Source organism: Panthera leo, chromosome A1 (genome assembly GCF_018350215.1).
Source record: "Panthera leo isolate Ple1 chromosome A1, P.leo_Ple1_pat1.1, whole genome shotgun sequence".
NCBI lineage: Eukaryota > Metazoa > Chordata > Mammalia > Carnivora > Felidae > Panthera > Panthera leo.
Genome location: NC_056679.1, coordinates 64,451,426 through 64,466,379, shown reverse-complemented (window position 1 = coordinate 64,466,379; position 14,954 = coordinate 64,451,426). Strand labels below are relative to the sequence as shown.

Here is a 14,954-nt window from a genome sequence, read left to right as displayed (position 1 = left end):
CAGCATTGATGCAGGTGGACTTATGAAAAGCAGATGGAAAGGACTCTAGAGGTCCTAGATATCAGGGGTGGAAACTGTGGCGTGCAGGACAAATTCAGTCTGCCACCTCTTGGAAGGCCCATGAGCTAAGAATGACTTTTACAGATGAATATGTGCAATCGGTTTTGTGAAAAGGAACATTAACTTGGAACTCCAATGCACCAAAATAGTATCCTTCCTAAAGAAGATTCCATTCTTTACATTAGATACATACAATAATAACAAATGTTATTATGATTATCTTAAATTATGTCAAGAAAAATGTTTTCTTTTTATATAAATGTGTACATAATATTCTTGATATTTCTTCTTGTTCCTATAGCCTAAAATACAGTAGTCCCCCCTTATCCATGGTCAACTGAGGTCCAGAAGGTCAATAACCTAATGTTATGTCACAATTTCTCAGTTGTTCATTTCATCTCATCACGTAAGCATTTTATCATCTCACATCATCACAAGAAGAAGGGTGAGTAAAATAAGATATTTCAAGAGAGTGATACCACACTCACATAACTTATTACACTAGATTGTTGTAATTGTTCTGTTTTATTATTAGTTATTATTATTAATTTTTAGTGTGCCTGATTTATAAAGTAGACTTTATAGGAAAAAAAAACATATATAGGGTTTGGTACTATCCATGGTTTCAGGCATCCACTAGAAGTCTTAGAATATATCCCCCATGGATAAGGGGAAGAAGCTACCTTATTACTTTCTGGCCCTGTAAAGAAAATATTTGCTGATCCCTGAAGTACAGGGTGGTTCTGAAACTTTATCAGGTGAATCAGAATCACCTGGAGGGCTTATTAAATCACAAATATCTTGGTCACATTCCCAGAATGATCCTATATGTCTGGTATGGAGCCTAGAATTTGCATTTGTAAGTTTCCAAGTGGTGCTAATGCTGCTGGCTCTTGGGTCACTTATTGAGAACCACAGGACTAGATCAATCTCTACACTGCAGGAAACTGAGGTCCAAGAAATTATGTCACCTTGACCATATCACAGCCATAAAGTGGTAGAACCTTAGTTTAAATACAGCTTTTGGCTTCAGGCTTAGAATTCTTTTCAGCAGAACAAAAATTTTACTGGCCTGATGAATGACATACAGACTTGTAATGAATTAAGAGAAGAAATTCAAACTGAAATCCATTTGTCTTTAGAATGATGTCTCAAGGGTGCAAACCCTATCACTTTGTAGGCCTAATGACTTCTGAAAGCTGTTTTCCAGGCTACATTAAGCAATCATTAGATCAGTTCTTAAATTCTTCAGCCTGTATGCAACATGTGTGGCCCAGAATCAATATGAAGATCATGGTGAAAATACCTATGCAGTGAGTCCTACATGGTAAGTTATAAATCTAATGAGATGGTTCCACATGATGTCCACAAAATCACCAAATTTCATACTGCTTCTCTTTCTCAGAGTGTCCTTTTTCATCTTCCAAATAAACTCTCTGAAGAAATCTAAAAATTAAAAACAAATCTTTGAAAAATCTAAATAAGGAGCTCATTAATTTTGCCAGAATGACAAAGCTGTTTTTACAATTAATTTCCACAAAGTGTATGGCCTTGGTCTTGACATGCCAAATTCAAATTACCTATTACTTTTGCTTGGAGATGGAAGAGTGAATTACTTCATCTATGATAATAACATAAATTTAAATCTCTAATCCTTTTCACATAAAATTAATTAATTTATTCCCATTGTAATTTCTGGTTTATTAATCCTTAGAGGTAAAGGGGAAATCATTACTTAATATTATTCAAAGGAGAAAATGAATGGTATCCATATAATGAGTATAATGACCCTGGACATAGATATAAACACAGGTGATGTCAACCCATCTCAAGAGCAAATGGTTGTTAACGAATGCCCATCCTATGTTTAGAGCAGTTGCCATTCATAATGTTATACCCATGATAATAATTCTGTATTTTCCCCACACATTACTATGTGCCTGACAATATTCTCAGAACTTTAAGTTTTTAATGTTTCCAACAACTCCATGAAATAAGTATAATTACTATTTGCATGGTCTCCATTAGAAATGAAAAAAAAAAAAGAAATTGAGCTAATATTACTCTAGAGTGGTGGTTCTCAATGGGTGGGGGTTAACATTTTGTCCCTAAGATATATCTGTTAATGTCTATAGATATTTTATATTGCAACAACTATGAGAGGGGGAGTACAAAAGGGGAATCTGATGGGTAGAGGCCAGGGAGGCTGATAAACATCCTACAATACAAAAGACAGACCCATCACAACAATTACTTGTCCCAAGATATCAATACTTAGATTGAGAAGTTCTATCCTACAGGCTTTCCTTTTCACTTCTACAATGTACATTAGAAGGACCAAGACTCTTCTCAGTGCAGAAAGTTATTTTATATATAAATCAATAGCTGTTAATTACCTTCTTAGTGTCTCTTTTTAGCTATAGAATTTTTCCTGTTTTTGTTAGACTGCACCACTCCAAGTTTTCTTATCTATAAATTAAAGTTCACTTTTAATTCCAAATTCTGTAACTGGGGAAACTAAGAACAAAATAACACTTTATGACTTTGGAAGGTAAACTTCTAGCATTCCTTTGAGTTTCATTTTATTTTTTTCCAAATTGTATTTAAATTCTAGTTCGTTAACAGATAGTGTAATATTGCTTTCAGGAGTATTTAGTGATTCATCACTTACGTAAAACACTGAGTACTCATCCTAACAAGTGCCTTCCTTAATACCCATCATCCGTTTAGCCTCTCCCCAACCAACTTCCCTCCATCAATCATTTGTTCTCTATGGTTAAGAGCCTCTCATGGTTTGCTTCCCTGTCTCTCTCTTTTCCTTTCCTCTTTTCCTTTCCATATGTTCATGTTTTGTTTCCTAAATTACATATACAAGTGAAATCATATAGTATTTGTCTTTCAATGACTGACTTATTTTGCTTAACATAATGCACTCTAGCTCCATCCACATCAATATAAATGGCAAGATTTCATTCTTTTTGATGTCTGAATAATATTCCAGTGTGTGTATGTGTGTTTGTGTGTGTGTTGTCCCCTACTAATACTATATTACTATCAATGAGTTTCTTTGTCACTGACTTATATTTTGGGGTATTTTCACATTGGGGGGGCATAAGTATTTATAATTGTTAGATATTCTTGACGGATAGAACCCTTAATTGTGATATAATGCCCCTTTTCATCTCTTATTATAGTCTTTTATTTGAAATCCAATTTGTCTGATATATATGAGTATGAATATGAATATGAGTATGGCTACTCTGGCTCTCTTTAGGCATCCATTAGCACAATAGACGGTTCTTCATCCCGTCACAATCTGCATGTATCTGGAAGTCTAGCATGAGTTTCTTGTAGACAGCATATAGGTGGGTCTTATATTTTTATCCATCCTGATACCCTATGTCTTTTGATTGGAGAATTTAGTCCATTTACATCGAGAGCGATTATTTAAAGGCACAAATTTAGTGTCATTGTGTTACCTATATAGCTGGTGTTTCTGGTGATGTTCTCTGCTCCTTTTTAGTCTTTGTTGTTTTTGGTCTTCTTTTCTCCAAAGAGTCCCCTTTAGTACTTCTTGCAGGGCTTTAGTGGTCACCAACTCCTTTAGTTTTTGTTTAGTTTTAGTTTAGTGTTTATCTCTCCTCCTATTCTGAATGACAGCTTTGCTGGATAAAGTAATCTGAGCTGCCTAGTTTTCCCATTCAGCACCTTGAATATATCCTGCCACTCCCTTTTGGCTTGCTTTGTTTCTGTGCACAAATCCGCTGTCAATGTGATTTGTCTTCCTGTGTAGGTTAAGGAATTTTTTCCCCCTTGTTGCCTTCAGGATTCCTTCTGCGTATTTTATGTGTCTGTATATTTTGTGAATTTGGCTATGATATGTCTTGGTGATGGCTGATTTTTATTGAATTTAATGGGGGTTCTCTATGTTTCTTAGATTTCAATGTCTGTTTCCTTTCCCAAATTAGGGAAGTTTTCAGCTATAATTTGTTCAAATAAATCTTCTGCTCCTTTCTTCCTCTGCATCTTTCTGAGACTTCTATGATACAAATGTTATTACGCTCCAAGGAGTCACTGAGTTACCTAAATCTACATTTGTAGATCCAATACCTTTCTTTCCTTATTTTTTCAGCTTCATTATTTTCCATAATTTTATCTTCTATATCAATGGTTCCTCTGATTCGTCCATCCTCATGGTCATTACATCAATTCAGTTTTGCATCTCAGTTATAGCATTTTTATTTCAGTCTGACTAGTTTTTAGTTCTTTTATTTCTGCAGTAAGGGATTCTCTAGTGTCTTCTATGCTTTTCTCAAGCCCAGGTAGTATCCTTATGATTATTTTTTTAAAATTTGGATTCAGATGTCTTACTTGTATCTGTATTGATTAAATCTCTACCCATGACTTCTTTCTGTTCTTTCTTTTGGGATGATTTTCTCTGTCTTGTCATTTTGTGGAAGTCACTGTTTCTGTGTATGTGACTGTCAGAAACACCTGTTTTATTCCCGCTCCTGAGAGTAATGCATATATTAAGAAGAGGTAAAAGAAAAAGAAAAAAAGCTAGATACTACCCTATGTCCCCTAGAGCTGAAGCTTTACAGCACTTTATGATCACTAGACTTGGTGCACATGAGTATTTTTTGCTGGTCTTCTGGGGGTGGAGCCTGCTGCACTGATTCTCAGGCAGACTTACACTAGTAGAGGTGCACCTGCTGGGTGCAGGGGGGATGGGGCTTCGTGGTAGCAGTTCTGGCCTCTACAGGGTGGCATTGGTTTGCTCACTAAAGTCAGTCATTGCTGATAGGCAGTGGGGGCTTAGGAGGGAATGCTGTTGACCCACTCTCCCCTCCCTGGAATAGGGAGATAGAGCCCACAACCCTTCAGCAAGCCCTCACAGAAGAGCAAACAATCACCTCATGTGTCCCTGGCTTCTGCCAGATCCTACCTTCACCTTACCTGCGTCTGAGCTGTCCACCTGCCAGGTGGCACAGTACTCCTGTATTTTAACTCAGACACACGGCTGGGGTTCAAAACTCCAAGTTTTAGACATCTATGTGGCATGGACCCACGCTGTTCCTTTAGGGGAAGGTCTTGCTGCCCTGTGGCCAGTGCTGGTTTGTCCCAGAAATCAGTTGCACCACCTCACAGTGATCTGCAGTTTATGGTAAATCGTAGCAAAGAGCTGGCACCAAGGTTTGCTGACCTTGGCTGGTATCTTTGTTTCTATGCTAGGAAATAAGGCAGCACATTGTCACTTCCAGTTCTTTTCGTCCCTGCAGCTCCATGCTGCCACCCCCAAAGGCACATCAAACAGGGTAATTGTATCTCCCCCTGAGACCCATGGGATCCTCAGACCACACCGCCCACTCCCAGGTCTCTGCCCTCCTTCCTCACCGGAGCACTGCCCAACCCACCAGGCACAATCCTGGAGATGGTGAGGACCTCCAAAACTTCAGACTTTGTGCTCTGCTGCTTATGAAAACTTACGGTAGTGAGCCTCTCTCCTTTTCCCAGTCATTAGTTTAGGGGAAGTTTTTCTTGTGCCATCCCCTGTGTGTGCTCGCTCGCTCGCCTCTCTCTCATCTCTGTGATCAAGGCTCGCTCCCCTCCGTAGCACCTGCAGTTCTTTTCTTCCCCGAACCAAGTTCTGCAGCTCCTATCTTCCATGATGTGGCCAGTTTTCTACCTCTAGTTGTGTAGTTTTGCTATCTTGGTTCTCAGATCAATTTCTTGGGTGTTCAAAATGATTTGATATTTATCTAGCTGTGTTTGAGGGGTGAGGCAAGCTTAAGGTTTCCACAGTCCTCCACTATCTTAACTCCTCATTGTGTATTTCATTTCATTAAAAAATGAGGTTGTGGATGACCAAAGATTTTCCCCCAAATTGTTCTTATATGGATACCTTTTCAAATATCTCCACACACGCTGACACATTTAGGAAACAGTTTGCTGTTTCTAGATTAGTCTGATAAGTGTTAGCTCCTAGTAGGAAGGAAATGTTTATATCTTAGTGTGCTCTTCTAATAAAGGATGAATTGTATTATGGTTTAGCAAAAGGTTTATATGTATCATTTTTCATAAACAGTACACTTTGTGCCTCATTATACCTTAGAGGAGCTGTTTCCTATACTACAAGCATGTCTATTTTAAGCAACTTATGAAAAGAAAAATCCTAGAACAATATAAATGATAAGTATTTTTCTCATTCTTTTTTGTTTCTATAGAAATGCTTTTAGTGTGGGAGTGTTGTGGACATAGCATTGTTGAAGGTCAGTAATATACACATTATCCTTGACTATAAACAGAGAGATGATGGGGTAGCTAATGGCTCAGATCTCTGAGAGGGACGGTGCAATAACATGACACTCCACACAGACCTACAGCCTTTCCATTGTTTCAAAGTTTGTGCTTAATTCAGAATGAGCTGAATTCAAGAATTAGCCCTCTTTGGAACTAAGGGTCAAAATCTGAGCCTGAGTGATTACCATAAGCATAGAAAATCATTTAAGTACCAGGAGTGGAACACTGATTAAGTAGTTGAGAGTTCTAAGGAAATATAGACAACAGTGAATTAAGACAATTTCCTTTCATGGATGCTAGAAGCTGACAGTTGTACAACTGTACATGGTCTACACGTGTTTCTTTCTTATTCCATTACTTGAGAGTTAATGTCCTCTCATTTTCCACTTGCCATGCCCTGCTTTTCATTTCATTTTTTCCATCTTCTGGCATTACTCTACCCCCCACCCGAAACTTGACACACTGTTCCAAGGAGATTTAACCCAAGAAAGGAAAACTGAAATGAAAATGATAGAATTTACTAATACACAATAAGCTTGACATAAAACTATTCAGAAAGATAAAGCAAAAGAAAATGCATTTGTCTATAGAGTATTATCATAGGTTGGAGAACTAGTCCATTTTCACATAGTCTAGAAACTTATTGACAGAAAACATTTTTTTTTTCCCCTGAGGAAAAATTTTAGGAGTTAGCATTAATAGGTCCCTTCCTTTTAATACTTCTTACCTTGCGCAGGAGAAAACTTAAAACTTTTCTAAATGTTATTTGGAGATTGAAGAGATCATTACAAGGATGTTCATTCAAATGCCCCATTAAGATTATTCTAGCTCAGCCTATCTTTTGTGTTTGTGGATAAAACTGAAAAAAAAAAATTCAGTCCAGCTTTAATACTTGTGGCAATTATAAAGCTGCATAGCTCAGTGAACTACACTTTGGCTGGGAAAGAAATAATCTGTCTCAGACACTTCTACTATAAAACTCCCATTGATTTTAGTGCACAGAGAATCTGGCCCTCTATTTTTTTCTCCAATACTCTTTCACTCATTATATAGCCAGAAAAGTTGAATTTCCTGAATGTGTTTCTCTCTTTTTTGAAGTGTACGAACTAGTAGTTCTTTGAGTGGTAGATGTCATTCAGCATAATTACATATTACTATACTCTCTACCCATGCACATCCTGCATTTCATCAAACTAAAACTATAGCAAATGTTAATTGAAAGATTCTATTAGAAACCATGTAAATCAGTCATTGGGAGCTTATATATATATATATATATATATATATATATATATATATAAAATATAGTTTATAATAATTTATATATACTTTATATATAATAGTTTATAATATAGTTGAATAAGGCATATATATATATATATATATATATATATATTATATAAAGCATTAAAAGTATTAAAACTTTCATCAGAATCAACCAATAACTTTGTGTCTGGAGTACTGAACGTCACAGTTACACTGAAATGAAGTCATCACTTAATTCCATCAAAACCGAACAGAATTAGTGTCAGTAAAATGCTGACTTTATATATATTGTGAAACATGAAATAGCATGCATTGTTTTCTCAAAAAATAGAAGTGTCTACATATATAAGAGCAATTTGGTAGATATTAATATGATGTGGTTTACAAAACTTCCACCTAGATGAGCAATATCTAGCAATGATGTAAGACATTATATAATATACGATAAATGGCCTGATAGTACTTAATTACTCAATATCTAAATATCTTAATATCTAAAATACTTAATATCTAAAATACATCTTTTAGGGCATTAAGCAAACTCTCCCTTTTGTTTAGATTTTATTATTCCAGTGCAAAGAAGCTGTGCTGTTGTTTGGGATTTCATGGTGATACTTAATAATCTAATGGACACACTGAAATCTCTTAGTATATAAGAGCAGTTCCAGAGTGTATTAGTGTATCCTTCCCGGGCAGGAACCTTCAAAATGTGTCTGAACCAGTGCCGACAATCAATGATGTAAGTGTCTTAAAAGCTGCCTTTTTTTCCCCTTTTAATTCTGAAAGGTGAATAAAGAACTGGAATTTTAAAGTAAAGAAAGAAAGTGATACTCTTCTGACAAAGTAATATTCAGAATTTCATGAGATCTAGAGAGATGAACAAGAGATTCCTGTAACTCTCACTCATTCATCCATTCACTAAATCATCCAGCAAACATTTAAATGCCTACTCCAAAGAGTAGGAAAAAATGTTCGAGGTGCTGAAAATAGTGTCACATTTGTAAATGTAATGGTCTGGAAAAAGGGTATTTCTGTCAAAAAAATAAAGACAGAAATACCCTCTTTAAATTAGAATGTGCTCCCAAATCAGCTCTTTATGATTTAAATAAAAATACTTGACTAATTTTAATGTTTTCAGGGTTCCAAAGAATTACTTACAATAAAATGACAGATGCCAATTCCTTTAGCTTTTCAGTTCAGAATAATCCTTGTCTTGTATTGTTATCATTTTAATAATAATGGGGTACATCAAACCAGTTTAAGGGCTAAGTTCACAGTCCATGATTTAAATTCAAGGAGAAACTGGCAAAATGTCATTTTCCATTTACCCCTTTTAGAACTGTTTTTTGTGGTCTTATGAGGTAGTTCAGTAAGCATATCATATTAAATCTCTTCAACAAGAAGAACTCTTTATTACATATTCATACAATTCACAGACTAGTTCAATAAAATTGAAGTTACTAAATATATATACATATATATTAATTGTGGACTCTAATTTGCAATCAAAGTGACTCTGTTATGTATCATATCACTAGCTTATTTTATGGTTGAACTACAAGCTTTCAAAGAAAGGATTTATAACAGAAATGCTTACAACCTCTTAACTATGGCACTGTGAGTGGCAATATAATAATACATTGTAGCAGTAAACACCCAATCAATAGTAACTCATTAAAGTCAGAAGCATCAATTTAATCAAGAGAATCTACATGTTTTCAGTGGTCAGTGGAAGGTCTTGTCCATCAATGTCTAGTTCAATTCTTAAATTGCATCTGACAAGTTGCAATAGGTTCTGTTAAGAGACTTGTGTGCAAGCTAATGTGAAGGCCATTTGTCATTTTAATATATGATCAATATAATCCATAACCAGTGTTAAGACTCATTTACTGAAGGAGAAAGGAGGAGGTCAGTGTATACACCACAGTGACCTGCATATTATTTCCCACAGCTCCCTTTAAAACAGAAGTGACTTCTCTATCTCTTTTAACACAAAACTAAAATATAAAACCACTCATAGTTTGAAGCAAACTATTATGCATTTGTCTTTAATTCCTACTTTTTTCTTATGAAAAAAAACTTTTAATGTTTATTTATTTTTGAAAGAGAGAAAGACGGGGCAGAGAGAGAGGGAGACGGAGAATCCGAAGCAGGCTCCAGACTCTGAGCTGTCAACCCAGAGCCCATGTCGGGGCTCAAACTCATGAAACGTGAGATAATGACTTGAGCTGAAGTCGGACACTTAACTGACTGAGCCGCCCAGGTGTCCCTACTTTTTTTTTTTTTTTTAAATTTCTCTTTTCTCTGGCTGAAAGGTATAATCCAAGAGAATACCACTGGGATTAAGCAAATGCAATGCTTTAAGTTCTCTAATACTATTGGCTTATCCACAAAACAGGGAAGTTATAATTTGCCTCTTACAGATAGAGTACAAATAACTCTATCAGGCCAGATTACCAAAATACTAAAAATGGATGTGCTGCTGATGAACATTCATATATATGTCACTGACTCAAGGAGCCAAATCCTATTATTTGTGAGATGTTTGAGATATCATATTAACAAAGTTATGAGATAAGTATTTTTGTTTAAATGGAATGTTACCTTCATCAAGATGTCTAGTATTCTCTTAAAATCTACTGTTAGAGTAATTATTGAGTCATCCATATTGAGTAATTAAACAATATTGTATTACTCTCAGAATAAGTTCAAAATGTGACTTGCCTCTTTGACAGACAATTTGGGTATTTAAACTAGCTCACATAAACAGAAGGCAGATGGAGAAACCTATGAATTTCTCTGCCTTTAGAGGTGACTGCAAATGGACTACTGGGAAGATGCATCATGTAAATGATTATTTGGTGGGAGAATTACTTAGAAGAAAATCCAACTAAAAATTAAATGTAGGTGGTGATAAAAATATTGTTCTCTAAGTTTATAAAAACTTTGCATTTATTACTTGAAACTCTGACATGAAATTGTAGTGAGCAAAATATTTATTTCGAAGTCAGTTGGTTTTACAGAAAATCCAAATACAGATAGCACTAAATATTTAAAACTTCAAACAAAAATTGATGTATCCCTGTTAAATAACTCTTACACAGCTATTATATTTATCATGGTTCAATCTTCCAGAATCATAAAGTTAGGTGTGTGCTGAGCCAATACTCCATTTTGAAGAAACAATTAGGTGACAGATTGCGTACCAATATTTGTATTGTTGAACTAATGACAGCTAAAGTATCTTGGAACTCAGAATGCAAAAACAAAAAACAAAAACAAAAAACAAAAAAAAAACCCCACCTGATTATTAAATGTAACTAATAGATTAAATAAGGTGTGTTTTTCTAAAGCTCTAATTGTGTTCCTCAGTAAGAGAATGTTTTTAGAGTTCTTTAATACATAAATGAGCTTAAATTTATGAAAAGATGTCAATTTTTAAAAGAATCATATTTTTAAATAATTCAAACAATGGCTTAGAGTCTAAGTTGCTTAAAAGTAATCTTTATGTTAACTTGACATTTTCATAATCCATGTATATAAGTTACTAGCATGCCTGTGAAAAATTTAACTATTAGTTTTTATTTGCTGTTCAGCCTAGTAAGTTTTAAGAATTCTTACCACCAGTCAGGAATATCAAGAGTTAAGAACTATATATTCACGATCAATGAAGTGAATAATAGTGGTAAGCAAGACTAGCCAAGGACTTATAAATAAATGCTATTTTACCTTCATGACCAGAGGATTCAGCTTGTTCAGAAAGGCAATGCCATCTGGAGTGGCAAGCTGGCTGGGGGGAAGTTTTCAAGACCATGCCAAATCTCTATAAACCATATGAGTCCAAATTATGAAGAAAAAAAACACACAGTTATTTCAGACCTAAGCTTTACCAAGAGACCTTCTGCATCACTGATCCCAGAGAACTGGACTTCAAAATATCATTTTAATGTGACTTAACATTTTCAAAGGTACCAGGTATGTTATAGAAATGCACCCAGAGTGTGGAAATGTCAAAGATGCTAAAATGTGAAGAGTTTGTGGTTCTCGCTACTGGTGTCTCAAAGCATAAATCACCACTCACTCAGAAGACTTCAGTCAGAAGACTTGCAGTGTGTCTAGGCTGGATTAACAAAGTCCTGTTTTGCTTTGGGCACCTTTCCCGTATAAATAGGGTCATTGTAATATGAGATGCTGTTCAATATCATGGACTAAAATTTCAAAATGAATGCCAAGTGACCAGAGAATTAAATTTGGTATTTTCATAAATATAGCATCCTCAATATCTCTGTATTCTCAGTATGTTTTCAGCATTATATAGTTATAACAATTTATTATGAACCACATGATACAACAAGGAATAGGCAAGGCAAACCTCCTCAGCTAACTTGCGACACAATGGGGAGAAGTGGTAAACACAGTTACAAAACATGAACACGTGCATACATTCTGACATGGATATCTATATGTCTGTGTGTGTGTGTACACATAAATTGTTACCTTATTTAATTTTTTTTTCCAGCCCAGAGATTTGCTGCAGTCTGAATTAGGCTTATTCTCTTTAGATAAGTCCTCACTCCCATCACCCTCTGCTAGAGTTTCACTGACATTCTTTTTCAACCTGGTATTATGTTATTCCTTCAACTGGTTGCCTCAGTATCTTTAGATCTTTAATTTTTGGAACATTATTCTCATGAATCCTACTCTTTCTTGCCATCCCATTTCCTTGAGCTTCCTGGATACTCCTGGATGTTCCTGAAACATTTGCATTTTTTGGGTTCTATCCTATATTCTTTGTCTTTTAATTTCTACATTCTTCCTAAAGTCAATCTTGTCTCCTCTTAATGACTTATATGCTACTTATAAATAAGTGATTCCAAAAATCTTCAGCTTTGATCTCTCATCTGTGTTCCAAAGCCATTTAATACCTGTCTACTAAGCACCTTTTCTTGAATGACTATGCAAACTTTAGCCTCCTCCTTTGAAAGCAACTTCATGACCTGTTCTCTCAGGCACACGTCTGCTATCACTGTCCCTACCTCAGAGGTGTCACCTCTGTTCATCTAGTTTTTCAAACTAGATAGCCAAGCATTATTGCACTCTTCTCTCTCACATCCTTACACCTAAATAATTACCAAATTTGGTGAGACTACTTTAAAAATTTCTGTCTACTTTGCTCTACCCCCACTGCTGCTAATCTAGAGATGACCTGAATCTCTTCCATGGATTTCTGGGTTATTATAATACCCTGCTGAATCCTCCCTTTGATCTCTATCCTCCTCCCCCACAGTGTCACCTGCCACACTGAGGCCAAAGACATTTCTAAAGTGCAGATTAGATCAGGGTTTTTCCCCTGTTTAAAATTCTCTCCTTGCAGGACAGTATCCCAGCTTCTCATCAGGGTAGACAAAAACTTGCTTTATAGGGCCCCTGAGAGCCAATCTAGCTTCATCTCGTGCCACAGTAACCTGTGCTATATTTACACAATATGCTGGAAGTTCCACTTAATGTCACACTACATTGTGCACCTGAGTTTTTGTATATAGTGTTATGACATCTGGAAAACCCCTTCTCATGCTTTCTGTTCATATTCTCTCCCATTCCTGGAGGGAACAGAAGAGAGGGTATGTATCCCTCTCTCTAGACAACTCATTTAACGTCTCCCTTCCCAATTCTCCCATTTATCTCTGGAAGGAGAGCCGACCACTGGCTCATTGGTACCACAATGGAATATATAGATATTTCTAGCATCATAAGCAAAACAGGTCATTGTGTTTTCTCACTTGTATGTCTATGATTACTGGACAAAAACTCCTTGAGAGGGAGAAATCAGTTTATCAAACTTTTTAACTTAAGGTCTTAGAACAAAAGAAGACCACAGTGAATGCTGGCTGATATGAATTAATGATTAGCTGATCATACAGTACAACAAATAAAAAGTGGAGGTTAACTCTATAGTAACCAAGGGAAAGACTACTACCATAGTATTATTAACCTCTGTCTGTATGTAGAGACTTATTTTTATTTTTTATTTATTTTTAATTTTTTAATGTTTATTTTTGAGCGAGAAAGAGCATGAGTGGGGGAGGGGCAGAGAGAGAGAGGGAGGGAGGGAGACACAGAATCCAAAACAGGCTCCAGGCTCTAAGCTGTCAGCACAGAGCCCAATGCAGGGCCCGAACTCACAAACCATGAGATCATGACCTGAGCCGAAGTCGGATGCTTAACTGACTGAGCCATTCAGGCATCCTGAGACTATTGTTTTTAAATTATTATTTGAATACATTACTACTTATAATTTAACCCAAATTTATGTTACTACTTTATCCACAGATTCACTTGACTCATTTTCTTTATTTTTACTTACATTCCTGTTACAGATTTTTATTGACAAATTACACCTGCTCTAATTCAAAAGCTGGCTTGTTGTAATTTTTTACATCCTCACTCTTATTCATCTTAAGGACAAAAATCAACAAGTGCTTTAGTCATTAGCTCTTTGCAGATATATACAAAATCTCTACCTTTAGCATTGTTCTTTTCCCTTAAATTCAAATATAACTGCTGTTTCTTCAACATCTTTACCTGGATGGCCATCAGCACCCCCAGGTCAAGTATCAAAATGCAATCTTTCACCAGAACTCTTCACATTTCCCTCCTTCTGATAATGACTTCATTCTTTTTTAAACCTTCTATGATGTTCCCTAAAAAATAAGCCCCTGTATATTATAGCTGATACCTTAACAAGAGTCTTTCCTTTTGTCCTCTCTTTTCCATCTTCATTTGTTCCACTTCACTTCAGATACTCATTACCTCTTAACTAGTTGGAATTACCTATTGGAATTATCTCCCAGATTGCCTCCCTGTTCTGAAATCTCCCTACTGTAATAAAGTCTATGATGCTAGATTAATCTCTCTCAAGTACAATTTGGATTGTGACTTTCAAGTTCAAACATCTTGTTTAGGCTTCCATTTCCTACTTAAATCAGCCAACATTAAAGAACCTCTCCAATCTTTCCTAAGTCTACCTTTTCGGTATCTTAGTTCAGCATTTTTTTCACTAAAAAATGTCTGCCCTTATTAATGCAACAAACTTTTATTGAATTCTTACCACGTAGAAGGAATGATCTTAAGCAGAAATGGAAATAAGAATCAGGTGACTCTTACCACTGAGGATCTTATTCTAGAGCAGGGGATATATACATACACATATTCACACGCACAAAAAAAACCAGACATAATTGCTCATATAAAAGTAGTAAAACAAGGCCTATACAACTGATACAGATAATGTAAAGAGAAAATGCCTATCTCTGAATTTTAAAGGTGAA

The 14,954-nt window shown here is 35.7% G+C and overlaps 1 protein-coding gene and 1 long non-coding RNA gene across 2 annotated transcripts in view; both read right to left on the bottom strand.

Moving 5' to 3' along the window:
• The window catches only part of GPC5 (glypican 5), a 1,402,048-nt gene that overhangs the window by 121,763 nt on the left and 1,265,331 nt on the right, over positions 1 to 14,954 (bottom strand). The gene's annotated exons all lie outside the window — the stretch shown is intronic.
• Positions 1,384 to 14,322, bottom strand: LOC122214180. The gene is made up of 3 exons (XR_006199778.1): positions 14,209 to 14,322; positions 11,356 to 11,449; positions 1,384 to 1,506 (listed from the first exon to the last, which is right to left on the bottom strand). It is a non-coding gene; the product is annotated as an uncharacterized LOC122214180 (long non-coding RNA).